General features: G+C 38.3%; 1 protein-coding gene across 5 annotated transcripts in view; it reads left to right on the forward strand.

Annotated features, from left to right (window-relative positions):
- Positions 1–17,879, forward strand: part of INVS (inversin) — a 154,533-nt gene that overhangs the window by 55,913 nt on the left and 80,741 nt on the right. The window lies entirely within an intron of this gene.

A 17,879-nucleotide genomic window follows, 5' to 3' on the forward strand; every position in this document is an offset into this window, starting at 1 on the left:
TATAGGTTGATGGAAACTGTAAAAATCACCTCCCATGTTAAACAAATAAGCTAAAAGGAAGTAGAAGAGATTGTGCCAAAATGCTAACAGAGTTTATCTTAGGCTTTGGGTAATTAATTCTTTATTTTCACAATTTTCAATAATTTTCCAAATTTCTCAATGCATCTAAAATATATATTTCATACTTTTTGAATGGCTTTCTATAATGGATGATTATTTCTGAATTATCCACAAAGAGCTTGCAGGAAATACTAAAATGTTGATTTAAGAATTGTGATATTCTTGAATTAGAAAAACTGTTAGGAGGGCACCTGCTTGGCTCAGTCAGCTAAGCCTTTGCCTCTTAATTCAGGCTCAAGTCATGATCTCACAGTTGGAGATCCAAGCTCCGCATCGGACTCCTTGTTGACAGCTTGGAGCCTGCTTGGGATTCTCTCTGCCCCTCCCCTCCCCTGCTCACAGTCTCTCTCTCTCAAAAGAAATAAACATTTAAAAAAGAAAAAAGAAAAAGAAAAACTTTAGGTTATAATTAAAAACAGAGCTGTGGCAAACAGGACACCTACCTGAGCTCAGTTATAAAATGGTGCCTCTAAACTAGCCTTTGATCTCCCAACCTTTCTTCCCTACTCCTACCACTAAACTGGGGCACTCTTCTTTACCAATTCCATTTCCTCTCTCTTAGTTTCAAAGAGAAAAGGTCTAGAATAGTGGCAGAAAGGTAAGGAACAGTACAGAGTTAAGGGATTGATTAGCAGATAGAGAGTAGGTTGTGATATGATTTTTAAGAGATGGCTGTAGTTGAGAGTAGAGGATACAGGCTTGAATCCAAGCATCATCACTGTGAGGACCTCGGCTACCATTTTGAAAATGGGTCATAGTTCCTGAGTCAGATTACTAGTTAGTACATTTAATGAAAACCTTTAATGTGTAGGTTCATTAAAGATTTTTGAGTTTAATTGAATTTTTATACATTTATCTGCACATTTGCTTTTTCCACTGTCAAGAAATCCCATTCATAGGGTGGGACTAAAGTAGAAAAGGCAACAGATGGATTCAATCAGTTGTTTGAAACAGTTTCCCCCAAGGCACATATCTTAGCCGAGTAGATGAATTGATTTTTTTAAACTGCATGTTAGAATCAATAAAACTAAGGTACATTCTTGGAAAACTAAAGATAGAGGCTACCACAAGACCTGGGGTGCTTCAAAGGAACCAGGAGGTAAATAAGATTTGTTGCATTTAGCTTTTGAATTTAATATTAAAGTATGATTTTTTAGGTAACTACTTGCAGTATAACTCAGAAAGCTGAAGGAACAGTGAGAAAAGGCCAGGCAGGTTATAATGGACATCAAACAATGAGAACACTAGAAGCAAATACTTTCTTATTTTCCTGTATTCAAAACAAACATGGTCAAATAAAAGATGTTTTGTTTTCAAAGACTACTTTTATGATGAGAAGAGAACAAGAATGATATCTGAGAAAGAAACCAATATTTATTGGGCAGTTTCTGTGACCTGGTCACTATGTTATTGTTGTTGTTGTTGTTGTTGTTGTTGTTGTTGTTTTCTTTTATACCAATGGGAAATCCGAGGTTTTGAGAAGCAACATGCTCACAGTTAATATAACCAGTGAAGTACCCAGATTTGACTGGCTCCAAAATATATTCTCATTTAATTATACCATGCTGACTCCCAGGGGGTTCCCTAAAGCTTCAGTATGCTAGGAAAATTAATTTTCATATCAGGAAAAAGGAAATAGACTCAAAAATTATTACCCTGTGGCCAGGAAAAATAGACCTTATTAGAAATTAAGTTGTTATTGAGGCAGCTTGAATAAAAAAAAAACCAAACACTTGAGTTTTGAAGTAGCTATGCAGTGTGGGTTTTCTGCTTCTTAGAATCATAGCCAAAGAATATGAAGCTGGATGAGACCGTAGATTATCATTTGACCTTCGTATTTTTCATTTGGGAGGAAACCGAGTCTAGGAGAAATTCAGTGATTTGCCTTCAGATGTGAAGTTGATTTGCCTTACTTAAATCCTTTGGTACTGCTTCAGAAACCCAACGGGAAAAGTCCAAATGCCTTGGTCTGACACTTTTCATCATCTTTCTAGGCCTTACCTTTCTGGCTTCTGCTTCCTATGTCCCCCTGTCTACTGTATCCTCAGGCATATGAACTACTTAAAACTTTTATTCTAGTTACTTTTTCCTCACCCTCATTCTGCATGCATAGTGCCCTTGCATTCAGCTTCCTTACCACTTAAACAAGTTTAATTGTGTATATGTAGCTCAGGTACCATTCCTCCAAGAAGGCTTTACTGGCCCCTCAAGGCCAAGTTAGGTGCCCCTTTTTAGAGTTCTTACTATTGTCTGGCCTTATATGGGACTGACTCATTTGCCATATTACAGTAGTGAATAACATATACATATGACTTCACTATTATGACCAGAGTAAGGGATAGTGTGGGAATTACTGCACCATGTAATAAGCAAATACAAAAGACATGATCTATGCAAGTTAACTAATGTTGGCTTCAAAAGTTCAGCATAGGAGGAGCTTCTGAGTCAGATTGGAAGGGGTGGGAGTAAGATCGAAAGCTATTATTTTTATGTAAGACTACATAAAATTCAGAAAATACCTATTGTGGAGGAGGATTTAAGATGGCAGAGTAGTAAGGGGACCCTGGGCTTGTCTCATCCCTTGAACACAGCTACATCAACATCAAACCATTTTGAACACCTAGGAAATTGATATGAGGATTAACAAAATGATCTGCATAATTAGAGGGAGAGAAGGCAGAAGGCACATGCTGCAGAAAGGTGTATTAAGGGAGAGAAGAGCCATGGTGCCAAAGAGAAGGGAGCTGTTTCCATGGAGAGGAGAAAGACAGAGAAGGAGAGAGAGCAGGGCACTGGATTTGCACAAGAAAGCACTCCTCCTGAAAGCAGCTAAAGAGAAAGAGTGAAAACACACACAGGGGACTGCACTGGAAACCTGTTCCCCAAAACCATTGATGGGGAGGGAGGGAGGAGAGGGTTTCAATACCACCAGTTTTCTATGAAAATTAGAGTGCAGAATCTGAAGTTTGTAAATATTTATGGCCCCAACTTGAGACACCCAAATATATAAATCAATTAATCACAAACATAAACTCATTGATAATAATACCATAATAGTAGGGGACTTTAACACCTCACTTACAGCAATGGATGGATCACCTGAGCAGAAAATCACCAAGGAAACAATGGCTTTGAATGATACACTGGACCAGATGGACTTAACAGATATATTCAGAACATTTCATCCTAAAGCAGTGGAATATACATTCTTCTCCAGTGCACATGGAACATTCCCCAGAATAGATCACATATGGGGTCACAAATTAGCCCTCAATAAGTACGAAAAGATCAAGATCATACCATGCATATTTTCAGATCACACCGCTATGAAACTTGAAGTCAACCACAAGAAAAAATTTAGATAGCCCTCAAATACATGGAGGTTAAGGAACATCCTATTAAAGAATGAATGAGTTAACCAGGAAATTAAAGAAGAAATTAAAAAAAAAAAAAAACATGAAAGCCAATGAAAATGAAGACACGATAGTCCAAAACCTTTGGGATGCAGCAAAAGCAGTCCTAAGTATATTGCAATTCAGGCCTATGTCAAGAAGCAAGAAAGGTCTCAAATGTACAACCTCACCTTACCCCTAAAGGAGCTAGAAAAGGAACAGCAAATAAAGCCAAAGCCAGCAGAAGCGAAATAATACAGATTAGAGCAGATATAAGGGATGTAGAAACAAACAAATAGTAGAACAGATCAACAAAACTAACAGCTGGTTCTTCAAAAGAATTAACAAAATTGATAAACCCCTAGCCAGACTTATCAAAAGGAAAAGAGAAAGGACCCAAATAGATAAAATCATGATTGAAAGAGGAGAGATCACAACCAACACCACAGAAATACAAACAATTATAAGAGAATACTATGAAAAATTATATGCCAACCAGCTGGGCAATCCGGAAGAAATGGACAAATTCCTAGAAACTCACAAACTACCAACACTGAAATGGGAAGAAATAGAAAATTTGAACAAAGCCATAACCAGTAAAGAAATTGAATTAGTAATCAAAAATCTTCCAAAAAACAAGAGTCCAGGGCCAGATTGCTTCCCAGGGGATTTCTACCAGACATTTAAAGAAGATTTACTACCTGTTCTTCTCAAACTGTTCCAAAAAAAACCAAAAGAACAAAAAACAGAAACAGAAGGGAAACTTCCAAACTCATTCTATGAAGCCAGCATTACCTTGATTCTAAAACCAGACAAGACCGCAGAAAAAGGAGAATTACAGGTCAATATCCCTCATGAACATGGATGCAAAAACTCTCAACAAGATACTAGCAAATTGAATTCAACAGTACATTAAAAGATATTCACCATGATCAAGTGAGATTTATTCCTATGCTGCAGAGCTGGTTCAATATTCACAAATCAATCAACGTGATACACAACATTATTAAAAGAAAGGATAAGAGCCATATGATCCTATCAATAGATGCAGAAAAAGCATTTGACAAAATACAGCATCCATTCTTGGTAAAAACCCTCAACAAAATAGGGGTAGATGGAACATACCTTAACATCAGAAAGGCCATATACAAAAGACCCACAGCTAATATCATCCTCAGTGGGGAAAATGAGAACCTTTCCCCTATGGTCAAGAACAAGACAAGAATGTCCACTCTCACCATTACTATTTAACATAGTACTGGAAGTCTTAGTCTTAGCTGTCAGACAACAAAAAGAAATAAACTGCATCCAAATCAGCAAGTCAAACTTCACTATTTGCAGATGACATGATACTCCATGTAGAAAACCCAAAAGACTCCACCAAAAAATTGCTAGAACTATTACATGAATTCAGCAAAGTCACGTGATATAAAATTAATGTACAGAAATCTGTTGCATTTCTATATACCAATAACGAAGCAACAGAAAAAGAAATCAAGGAATTGATCCCATTTACAATTTCACCAAAAAACGCTAAGATACCTAGGAAGAAACCTAACTAAAGAGGTAAAAGATGTGTACTCTGAAAACTACAGAACACTTAAGAAAGAAATTGAAGGGACACAAAGAAATGGAAAAGCATTCCCTACACATGGATTGAAAGAACAAACATTGTTAAAATGTCTATCCTACCCAAAGCAATCTACACATTTAATGCAATCCTTATCAAAATACCACCAGCATTTTTCACAGAGCTAGAACAAACAATCCTAAAATTTGTATGAACCACAAAAGACCCCAAATAGCCAAAGCAATCATGAAAAAGAAAAAACTGGAGGCATCACGATTCCAGATTTCAAGTTATATTACAAAGCTGTAGTCATCAAGACAGTATGGTACTGGCACAAAAACAGACACATAGATCAATGGGAAGAAGAGAAGTCCTAGAAATGAACCCACAGCTGTATGGTCAACTAATCTTTGACAAAGCAGTAAAGAATATCCAGTGGAAAAAAGACAGTCTCTTCAGCAAATGGTGTTGGGAAAACTGGACAGCAACATGCAGAAGAATGAAACTGGACCACTTTCTCACACCATACAGAAAATAAATTCAAAATGGATGAAAGACCTAAATGGGAGACAGGAAACCTCAAAATCCTAGAAGAGAACACTGGCAGCAACCTTTTTGACCTCAGCCAGAGCAACTTCTTACTAGGCATGTCACTGAAGGCAAGAGAAACAAAAGCAAACATGAATCATTGAGACTTCATCAAGATAAAAAGCTTCTGGAAGCACCTAGGTGGCTCAGTCAGTTAAGCATCCAACTCCTGGTTTCAGCTTAGGTCATGATCTTGTGGTAATGAGATCAAACCCCATAATGATCTCATGCTCAGCCTGGAGCCTGCTTGGGATTCTCTCCCTCTCTCTCTGTTGGCCTCTTTCTCTCTCAAAATAAATAAACATTTTTTTAAAAAAGATCAAAAACTGCACAGTGAAGGAAACAATCAACAAAACTAAAAGGCAGTCTACAGATGGGAGAAGATATTTGCAAATGACATATCTGATAAAGGGTTAGTATCCAAAATCTATAAAGAACTTATCCAACTCAATACCCAAAAAACAAATAACCCAGTTAAGAAATAGGCAGAAGACATGAATAGACACTTTTCCAAAAAAGACATCCAGATGGCCAACAGACACATGAAAAGATGCTCTCAACATCACTCATAATCAAGGAAATACAAATCAATACCATGATGAGATGCCACTTCACACCTGTAAGAATGACTAAAATCAACAACACAAGAAACCACAGGTGGTAGTGAGGATATAGAGAAGGGGAAACCCTCTTGCACTGTTGATGGGAATGCAAACTGGTGCATCCACTGTGGAGAGCAATATGGAGGCTCCTCAAAAAACTAAAAATAGAATTACCCTACAATTCAGCAATTTCACTATTATTTATCCAAAGGATACAAAAAAATACAGATTTGAAAGGGTACATGCACCCCAGTGTTTATAGCAGCACTATCAACAATAGCCAAACTATGGAGAGAGCCGAAATGTCCATTGACTGATAATGGACACATATCATTATATATATCAATATATATATATATATATATATATATATATTGATATATATAATGGAATATTACTCAGCCATTAAAAAGAATGAAATCTTGCCATTTGCAATGATGTGGATGGAGCTAGAATATATTAAGCTAAGTGAAATAAGTCAAGCAGAGAAAGAAAAATACCATATGATTTTACTCATATGTGGAACTTAAGAAACAAAACAGATGAACTCGTGGGAAGGGTGGTGGGGAAGAGAAGAGAGGGAAACAAACCACAAGAGACTCTTAATGATAGAGAACAAACTATGGTTTGACAGAAGGATGTGGTTGGGAGATGGGCCAGATGGGTAATGGGTAGTAAGGAGGGCACTTGTGATGAGCAGTGGGTATTGTATGTAAGTGATGAATCACTGAATTCTACTCCTGAAACCAATATGGCATTCTCTGTTAACTCACTAAAATTTAAATTTAAAAAAGGGAAAAAGAAAATACCTATTGTCCACATCAAAGAAATGGGCAAGGGGAATGAAATGGAGACACGGAGAAGTGCTAAAATATTGATGTTCCTAAGTCAAGATCCAGCTCAACTGTCATCTCCTTCATGAAGTCTTTCCTGATCCAACCCTTCCCCCTCCCCACAAAGTGCTGAAAGTACATCCTCTATCCAGCCTGCCTCTGTGGTCTGTTTTATTCCTCTTTATGTACTTACCCTTCCTTGCTTATACTTTTTATATTGTATATGAGTGTACATGTGTGTTTTAATTATTTTTTTAAACTTCCAAAACTCTACCTGAAACCATAAAACTCTTAGAAGAGAGCACAGACCGTGATCTCTCTGACATCAGCTATAGCAGCATTTTTCTAGATATGTCTCCTGAGGTAAGGGAAACAAAAGCAAAAATAAGCTATTGAGACTTCAAAATAAAAAACTTTTGCACGGTGAAGAAAACCATCAACAAACAAAAAGGCAACCTACTGAATGTGAGAAGATATTTGCAAATGATATATCTGATAAGGGGTTAATATCCAAAATATATAAAGAACTTTTATACCTCAACACAAAAAAACAAACAATCTTTTTAAAAAATGGACAGAGGACCTGAATAGACAGTTTTCCAAAGAAGACATACAGATGGCCAACAGACACATGAAAAGATGCTCAACATCACTCATTATCAGGGAAATGCAAATCAAAACCACAATGAGATATCACCTTATACTTGTTAGATTGGCTAAAATCAAACAGGCAAGAAATAAAAAGTGTTCACAACAGCCAAGGTACTGAAACAACACAAGTGTCCATTGATAGATGAATGGATAAAGAAGTGGTACACAGACACATATACACACAATGGAATATTGCACAACCATAAAAAATGGTGAGATCTTGCCATTTACCACAACATGGGTGGACCTAGAGGGTGTTAGGCTAAGTGAAGTAGTTCAGAGAAAGACAAACATCATACGATTTCACTCATATGTGGAATCTAAAAAACAAGTGAATAAACAAACAAAAAGCAGAATGAAAGCTACAAATACAGAGAACAAACTGATGGTTGCCAGAGTGGAAGGAGGTGGAGGAATGGACAAATGGACCAAACGAAGGGAAGTGGGAGATACAGTCTTCCAGTTATGGAATGAATAAGTCATGGAAGTAAAAGATACAACCTAGGGAATAAAGTCCCTGGTATTGAGGTTGGGTTGTATGGTGACATGTGGTAGGTACCCATGGTGAGCACAGCGTAATACATAGAGTTGTTGGACCACCATGTTGTACACCTGAAACTAATGTAGCATTGTGTACCAAATATGATTCAAAAAAACACAAAAATTAAAACTTCCAAACCTCTTACTCAGTGTTGGATACAGAATATTCATATAGTACATAACTAATATTGAATAAATGATTGAATCAGGTCAGCATTTCTTAATCTTGATATCATTTTTTTAATCACCTGCAAAGTATTGAAGAAGTAATAATTCCAAAGTCCCAGAAATTCTGGTTGCATTGATCTGGGATAGAACAGATGTTTTGTTTTCATTTGGGTTTTTCTATCGTTTGTTGTTTAAGCTTCTCAGAGTTGACAACTTCAACATTACATTCTTCTTTTAAACAATGGTTTAAAGTGTGGAATTCTAGGGGCACCTGGGTGGCGCAGTCGGTTAAGCGTCCGACTTCAGCCAGGTCACGATCTCGTGGTCCGTGAGTTCGAGCCCCGCGTCAGGCTCTGGGCTTATGGCTCGGAGCCTGGAGCCTGTTTCCGATTCTGTGTCTCCCTCTCTCTCTGCCCCTCCCCCATTCATGCTCTGTCTCTCTCTGTCCCAAAAATAAATAAAAAAGCGTTGAAAAAAAAAAAATTTAAAGTGTGGAATTCTAGACTGGCAGCACCAGCATCTCCCAGAAACTTGTTTGAAATGCAAATTCTTAGGCCGCACACCAGACCTAGTAAATGAAAACTCTGAGGGAAGACCTTAGCAATCTGTGTTTTCAAGTTCTCCAGTGATCCTGGTACATGCTAGAGTTAGAACTACTGACTTATGAAAAAATTAATGTTTTCCTACAAACAATATCAATTATGGGAAACAAAATGCATTTTACAATCATCCCAAAAGGTTGTGCTAATTTAAAGCACCACTCTAAATACAGAAGGGTACCTCACAAGCCCAACAGAATGGTACTTGTGGAAACACACATCACAACTTGTTATAACTGTTTTTTAACATTTATTTTTGGTATGACATGCTCAGTACTGAAGGGACTCATTTAAAAAATAGGCTATAATAGACAGAAGAAGCACCTGATGAATCCGGCATTGGATAAGGAAGCCTCAGAGTCAAGGATACCTTTGCATCATTTCTTCTGTTAGAGAAAAATGTGTGTGTGTGTGTGTGTGTGTGTGTGTGTGTGTGTGTGTGTGTGTTTGACAGCAACGTTTTCTCTTTCTGTTATGCTGTTTGACTGTGTGCCACTTGATAGCTCTGTCTATTCCTATGGAAACCAAGTTAGTGGATGGAGCCAAGCTTGGAGGAGGCACCAGGGAGAAATATTAGAAGAGTTCAGCCACAGAGCAACTAAAGATGTTGCCTTTCCTTCAGTCAAATCCTCTTTGAGAGCCAGAATCTGTTTCAAGCCAGGGAGATGTTCTTGGCTGATGTATTGTCTAGCTGCTCTGCCAGATGGATGAACATCTTAAACTGGAAAAACAACAAATACAGCTCCTATTCTGTCTTCGAAGTGCCATTCTTAGACTTTGCTCAGAGAATTCTCAAATAGCTTTTTAAAAATGGTTTAAAGTTTTGCTGAAGGTGGAAGGTTAGTGATGTTACCATCAAAGTTGTTGAAAAATTAGAAATTCTTAGCTAGAAAGCGCAGTGTTTAGACTGGACTATCAGAAATTTACGGAAAGAGGGAGAATATCCGAAACTGGAGAAAAGCAGTTGCAGGTTTAATTTCAGTTCTAACACTCAGTGAATTCATGTCATTCAAAAACTTGGTTTTTGTAACTGTTTGCTTTCCTATAGAGTCAGGTTAAATGAAAGACCAAGAAACCAGAGTACAACAAGACACCTACATCAACTGAAATTAGAAAATGAGCCAAGTGAACAAGAATAATATGGAAGGGCCATTCTTTTCCAATCCACTTATACTCTATATTTGATGTGGTAGTTGTTTTTTATGGTCTAGAAAAAAGAACAGTATTGGATTGCATTGTACTGAGCTATTTATGTGGATATTTAAATTATGTTTACATTTCAGTTATATGTAGAGGTTCATTTTTCTAATTTTATGTACTTTAGTTTATGCCAGGAATTATTGCTTTGGAGAACAGTGGAAGCAGCTATTAATATGGATGATTCATAACCCTATATCTTGAATCTAGCCATCTCTTCCAATATTTAGAGCCGTATATATCCTTTTCATTTTTTGCTAGACATCTTTATGTAGCTATCCCTCAGAATTCCCAAACCCCACATGTTAAAGAAAAATGGAACTCAAAATCTTCATTCCTAACCCTATTTTTCTTTCCATCTTTTCCATTGCTGACACTACTCTCCATCTTGTACCCATACGTGAGTCCTTATATATTTCACTAATCTGTCCTCTTATTTTCATTTAGCTCTCAACATTTCTATTCTGAATTGCTGTAGTAACCTTCTGACTGGTATCATTAAAGATCTGCCCCCCTCAAATTGATGCTTCACATGGCCTCCAGAATATTTTTTTAAAAACACAAATCCACTCATGTCATTTCTTTCTTAAACTCTTCATTGGCTCCCCATCACCTACACAAGAAGTTTTAGACTCTTTCTCCTGCTCTATTAGACTTTCCGTTTTCTATCCCCTGCCCACCTCTCCAATCCTGTTTCAGTCCTTCTTATACCTCATTTCATATTACAATAACATAGAATTATTTTCAGCGTCTGAAATTTTACACAAGGTAAGAAGTTGGTCTGTTACTGTTTCATGGATGCTGACAATAGACAAGAGATTCCAGGGCCAGAGACAAAGAAGTTTGTTATTCACAGCATAGCAAAAAGCATCAGCACCTATACATTTACATTGATTTCCCTTACCCCTAAGAATAATGAGGGAGTTTCAGAAGGCCCAGATGGATGATATACACATAGTAGGTTTCCATCAGAACTGAGGGATCTACTGCTATAGTAAGCAGTAATTAAGCACAAAGGAAAATAATGACCTCATCTCTCAAGTTGATTATTGCTAACACACCCCTGAGAACTTGTGTAAGTCAAAAATGATCAGGACTTTGGACTTTTGGCATAAGAACATGCAGAGATGATTAGGGTCCATGGTGAATTGCCTCTCCCAACAATCCATCACTTAGTCCTACATGTTCTTGACATAAGCATGCTATTCCATCAGTTACTCTGATTAATCTGACCAACAGAGCCTGAAAACAAATCTGTTTAATATGTCTCATATGACATTTAATTAATAGGACTCAAAGCAGCAGTATGAGAACAACCTGCAGTATTAATTCAACTATGCCCCCTCAGTGTCCTGGATTAAGTCAACTGTTAGTAAGGACCAGGGGAAACAATAGGTCTTACCTTATACAACCAGGATATACTCTAAGACTAGTCTATTATCTATTATGACTTAAGCAAGGGAGTTTGACCTGCTGATCTTTGGTGTGATTACCAATAAGTATAGGAAGCACCAGACGGACTAATGGAGGAATATTTCATGGCCCTTTCTCCCACTACATACAAACATAAAACCTGAAAAGACACAAGTCACTTTAGGTTAGGATTTGCTGTTAAACTTGGATCACCATTACTATGACTTGGCTAAGCCACATGGGCAGTATCACCAAGTAGTTGATTGTCATACATGGCATAACCCAAAGCTTCTCACACATCAGGAGAGACCTATGAATTTGTATCCATTAGGTTAAAATAAGGTTGAGCCAGTCCCTGTGTTTCTACATATACAAGGGGATCCACATTCAGGAGCTGCCATTGATGGTGTCAAGCACAGCAAAAGACTTCAGGACCATCCATGTCCACTTGGATTTTTCTATTTCATAGCACATGAATGGCAATGACAAACACAAGAAGCAGATCAGATTGCTATCCTCAGCTGCTCTTTGATTCAGGCAGCAAACAATATCCAGGATGCAGTACTGGATCCAGAGGACAAAAAGAGCAATAATTATCCTCTCCCTCCTTGCATCTACCAAGATCTAACGTATCCCCTTCCCAGGTGCTGAAGTGTTATCTCATCCAAATAGCTGTAAAATTAGGGTACCCCATTCAAATATCTATAACTCTTCACCTTTTCTCTAATTATCTACTACTTGCACCCATGTCCTTCATCTAGAAGGGTAGATACGGAACAAATTTACAGAGACTCATTATATCCCCCATCTTGGCCCATGTGGGCACTGTAAGGAAGACTTGGTAAACAGTGTACTCAATCAAGTGGTCATTTTGTACGTTGATGATCTATCAACGTTGTCCATCAAACAAATCTAGGTGGCTGAGCTAGAATTAAATTTGAATCTCCAAGTCCCCTTTTGGGTGGACTGCCATCCAGGGGCTGTACCAAAGCCAGCCTGAGATAGCTCTTAGGGAAAAGAAATAAGCATCATAACCAGGAGGGGCAAGGAAGAAAACCAAATATTCAAAATAGGTGTATATAGTCCCCACTCCTTTTGTTCTGATTATTTACCAGGTGACCGTCCTGAGGATATGAGCTCTTTCTAGGGGTGGCCACATTCAGTAGCCTAATTGCCTCTCTTAGATGTGTGGACCAGGAGAAGGTAACAGGTAGAGTCAGAAATCTTTTAGAGTTTATTTTGAAGACGGTCATGCCTGCTGTCAACAATTTCAAATTCTTAAGGGTGGTAGAGAGCATAGAATTCCCATCAAATACCTTAACTAGTGGCACATTGTTGGGTAGTCTTTGTAACAAAAGGTACACCGTAACGAGACTATGACAGTCAGATGGTCTGGAAATACCAAAACATGAAATAATTTAGTTTCAGTGCCTCAGTAGTGTGGCTGGTATAAGCTGATCATGCACAGTGTGTTTGCATGACATCTGAGAAATGCTGAGTTTTGGGAATCCCCAGACTTTAGTGTGTGCTAAGAAGCCTGCTCCGTGTCTAATGTCCTGGAGGACATTAATGTCCTTTAAGATTGCTTGCTGCAAACCCAACTCTGAGGCACAGCCTAAGTAAAGAGGAGTCAAGACTTTGCATTCTTGGCATACCCAGTAAATACATGCAGGGACACTCAGGACCCATGGCAGATTGCTTCTCCCAGCACTCTTGTGGTATTTCCAAGACTCATTTGTGTCTGCAACCATTACAGAAAAGTTTGATGTAATGAGATCAGTGATATTTGTGACCTAAATACTTCCCAAAGATAGTGATTCTTTTTAAAAATTAATATTTTAAATGCCTTGAGGGTTTATAAATATATAATTATAGAGACATCATTGGACTTAATAACAACTCATGTTTCTATTATTTCCATTTCAGTTGTAAATAATGTATATTTTGGTACATAATATGATTAGATTTAGAATGAAATATGGCAGAATGCCTACCTTGCATCTGTATGTGCTATTTTATATACACATATATAGTTGTAATATTTTCCAGGACAAAATTATATACAAACCTATAAATGAACAGAAAAATGTAGTGAACATTTGTATACATAGTGAACAATTGTTTTCGATTCAACTACACTGAAAGTAAATATAAATGCTAAGGACACGGAACAAGAATGCAAAGATCATAATCGAGAAACATGCAGGTCCCAAACTACTGTATTGGTTTGGGGAAATTATCTGTTCTCTTTGGTGTTTCAGGAGGGAAAGGGGCAGCTACAGGCAGGGTTAGCCAAGTCTTAAGCATTGGAGTCTATTAAAGTAATTGTTTCAACTGAAGAGGAAGCGAATAGCAAAGGTTCCAAGGAGCCAGATACAGAAAATATGGTAGCCATTTGGAGAAGAAATGTAGAGGTAGGGATTCAGAATGTTTTGAAGCTCAGCTGCCAGTAGTCTAGAAGTTAACGATTAAGGCACTTACCAGGAACAGGGAGCCATCCTCTAGAATATTTCAAATACTTCTGGCTCAGGAAGGCACTCCCTTTTTTCCCCACTAAGTGAGTGAAAAGTGGTCACATTAAAGCCAAGAAAGTACTTAGAATTGGGGGGTATTCTTTACCTTAATATGAAGCTATAGCTTTAGAGGAAGCTCTTAGTCTAGAGAAGTGGCAGGAGCAGGACAAAGATCAAGCCTCAGGACCAGGAAGACATCCCTCATATCGCTGGAGATGAGGCTGCAAAAAAGCATTCTAAGAACAGATTCTTAGTGCATTAGGAGCGGGTGTTAGCAGCTGTAAGGGTGAGAAAGGAGAGAGAGAGGAAGAGAGAGGGAGAAAAAAGAAAAACATAGCAAACAATCTTCTCTTTAAAATGAACCTGCAGGGGCACCTGGGTGGTGCAGTTTGGTTAAGTGTTTAACTCTTGATTTTGGCTCAGGTCATGATCTCACCAACCATGAGATGGAGCCCCCTGCTGGGCTATGTGCTGACAGCACAGAGCCTGCTTGGAGTTCTCACTCCTTCGCTCTCTGCCCCTCCCCTGCTAGTGCACACGCTCTCTCTCTTAAAACAAACATTAAGAAAAAATTTTTTTGATGTTTATTCCTTTTTGAGACACAGAGAGAGACAGCACACAAGCAGGGGTGAGGCAGAGAGAGAGGGAGACACAGAATCCAAAGTAGGTTCCAGGGTCTGAGCTGTCAGTACAGAGCCTGATGTGGGGACTGGACTCACGAACCACAAGATCATGACCTGAGCTGAAGTCAGACGCTTAACCAGCTGAGCCACCCGGGAAACCCTAAACATTTTTAATGATTGAATGAATGAATGAATGAATGAGCCTGCAAACAAAAATTCCAAAATAAATGAAGAACTCTAATGCTAAGAAAGCTAGCAATATCATTATTCAGATCATGAATTCATTCCTAGCTGAAGAGCATAAACAAAGCAAAAAGACACTCCACACAAAGAGAAGATATTTGCAAAACCAACCAAGAATTAGTATACAGAATATGTAAATAACTCCTACAGATCATTAAGAAAAAGACAAAGAGCTAAATTGGGGAATGAGTAAACAACGCAAAAAGGCTATTCACAGAAAAAGAAGCAAATGGCCAATAAACATATAAAAACATTCCACCTCAGTCAGGGAAATGAAAATTAAATCCATGGCAAAACACAATTGTGTATCCATTTTACTAGCAAAAGTTAGCAAGTGTGACAAAACCAAGTGTGGCGAGGATGTGAAGAAATAAAAATTCTCATACATTCCTGGTGGGAATATAAATTGGACTAGCTGCTTTAAAGAGCACTTTCAACCCAGCATTACAGAAATTCTTGCACATTTACCAGGAGACATAGAAGAAAACTGTCCAGACAGTATTGTCCACAATAGTGAAAAATGGGAAACGTGCTAAATATTCCTCTAGAGAATAAAGAAATACAGTTATTTTCATATGACAAAATACTTTCTCCGGTGAAAATGTATGAACCGGAGCCACTTGGATAAATCTCAAAAAAGCACTGCTTTGAGTAAAAAGGTGGCAAGCGATCATACAGTACTATTTATATAAAGACTAAAAATATGTAAAACAATACTATGTAGCTTATGGGTACATATATGTGTAAGAAACAAATGTATTAAAGCATTCATTGGAATGAAAAACTCCAAATTCAGGATAGTAGTCTCTAAAGAGGGAGAATTGGAGAGGGCCACAGAGGGATCATGAACCGTATCGGTTCTGTTTTATTTCTTAAAAATAAAAAATCTAGGGATACCTGGGTGGCTCAGTAGGAGAGCATGCAACTTTGGCTCGGGCCATGATCTCACAGTTCATGAGTTCAAGCCCCATATCAGGCTCTCTGCTGTCAGTACGGAGCCCACTTTGGAGACTCTCCCCTCTCTCCCTGCGCCCTCCCCCATTCATTCTCTCTCTCTCTCTCTCTCTCTCTCTCTCTCTTTTTTTTTTTTTTTTTTATTTATTTTTGGGACAGAGAGAGACAGAGCATGAACGGGGGAGGGGCAGAGAGAGAGGGAGACACAGAATCGGAAACAGGCTCCAGGCTCCGAGCCATCAGCCCAGAGCCCGACGCGGGGCTCGAACTCACGGACCGCGAGATCGTGACCTGGCTGAAGTCGGACGCCCAACCAACTGCGCCACCCAGGCGCCCCTCTCTCTCTCTCTCTCAAATGTGAACCTTAAAAAATAATAATAAATTGAGAATCTGAAGGAAAATATCAAGGCATTTCACTCAAAACTCCCATATTATTGTTATTAAGATTAACTGACTATATGCTTGTTCTAAAAATGGAGCCTATTTTAGAGAACTGGACAGACAAAAAATATATATAAGGTTAAAAGTCACATTTTGGATTGATTTATTTCCCAGATTCCTTTTAAGTGTGTTCTCCAGGTCAGAGAACTTTTTTATCCTCTTTTACCCTTTTAGATATTGTAGTCCTTTTCCTGCATTTGGGGGAAATCCAAATGTCATAATCATTTACATCACAGACAAAAGAAGCTCCTGTTAATTATGGGAAGATTAAGATGAGGATTATGGCTACATAGCAAAACAAAACATCTTATTCAATGTTTCAGAGACATTAGTAAATGTTTTCTCACTTCGGTGGCGTATCAGATCAGATCAGGGCTAATGTCCTTTTGGTGACTAAATCAGGACATTCTCTAACTTCAGCTCTCTCAACTTGTGCTCACTACCATCAGTTTTTTTTTTTTTAATATTTATTTATTTTGAGAGAGAGAGAGAGAGAACACGCACACAAGCAAAGGGAAGGGGCAGAAAGAGAGGATAGAGAGAATTCCAAGCAGGTTCCGCACTGTCAGCACAGAGCCCAACATGGGGCTCGATCTCACGAACCATGAGATCATGACCTGAGCCAAAATCAAGTTGGATACTTAACTGACTGAGCCACCCAGACGCGCCCCTACCATGAGTTTTCTTAGGAACATATACTCTATTATCTCCTGCACTCTTATACTATTTCCTATTCAGTCAGAAATTATAAAAACAGATCCCAAAACAGTGTTCACCTGAGGATTAAGTTCTGTGTGCCCCTAAGAGATGGTGCTAAATGATTAACTCCAAATCCTCCTTATTCTTGCATTTAAGAATAAACCTGAAAACTTAAGAAGTCTGAATTTTAAGCAATATTAAGGAAACATTTAAACATTGTGTTTGTTTGTTTTTTATTGAGAGGGCTTTATAGGAAGCAAAGTTGTCTAGGATAGGGGTCCCCAGTCATAACAACCTTCAGAAGGTTATCAAATTAGCTTCCTGTTTCGAACTGGTATCTTCCCCTTTTCCACTGACACTAGAAATATTCTCCTGATTTCAGTTCTTAGAGTTCTCTGCCGCCTCTGCTCATCCTCAGAATTGAGTTTGCATGCCCTGGGCATCTAATAAATGCTTGTTCATGAGACCAGGAAGTTGATGGTGGTCCAAATGGATTATAGTGTTTCCAGTCCCAGCATTTATAGATAATATCTGTTGTGCCTCTGCCTTTGGGAAGAGAAGCTGACATCTCCCCAGGGTTCCCGCAGATTTCCTACTGGGTACACCCTTATTGGTCCTGTGTCATCATTCTCTGTAGGCAGAGTACAGGCATCTTTCTCAATGTAAAAAAAAAAAAAAAAATCAGAAGATCACTATTTATGACATCCCAATTATTTCCACTTTTACTTGTCCC

This window comes from Panthera uncia, chromosome D4, assembly GCF_023721935.1.
Source record: "Panthera uncia isolate 11264 chromosome D4, Puncia_PCG_1.0, whole genome shotgun sequence".
Lineage (NCBI taxonomy): Eukaryota > Metazoa > Chordata > Mammalia > Carnivora > Felidae > Panthera > Panthera uncia.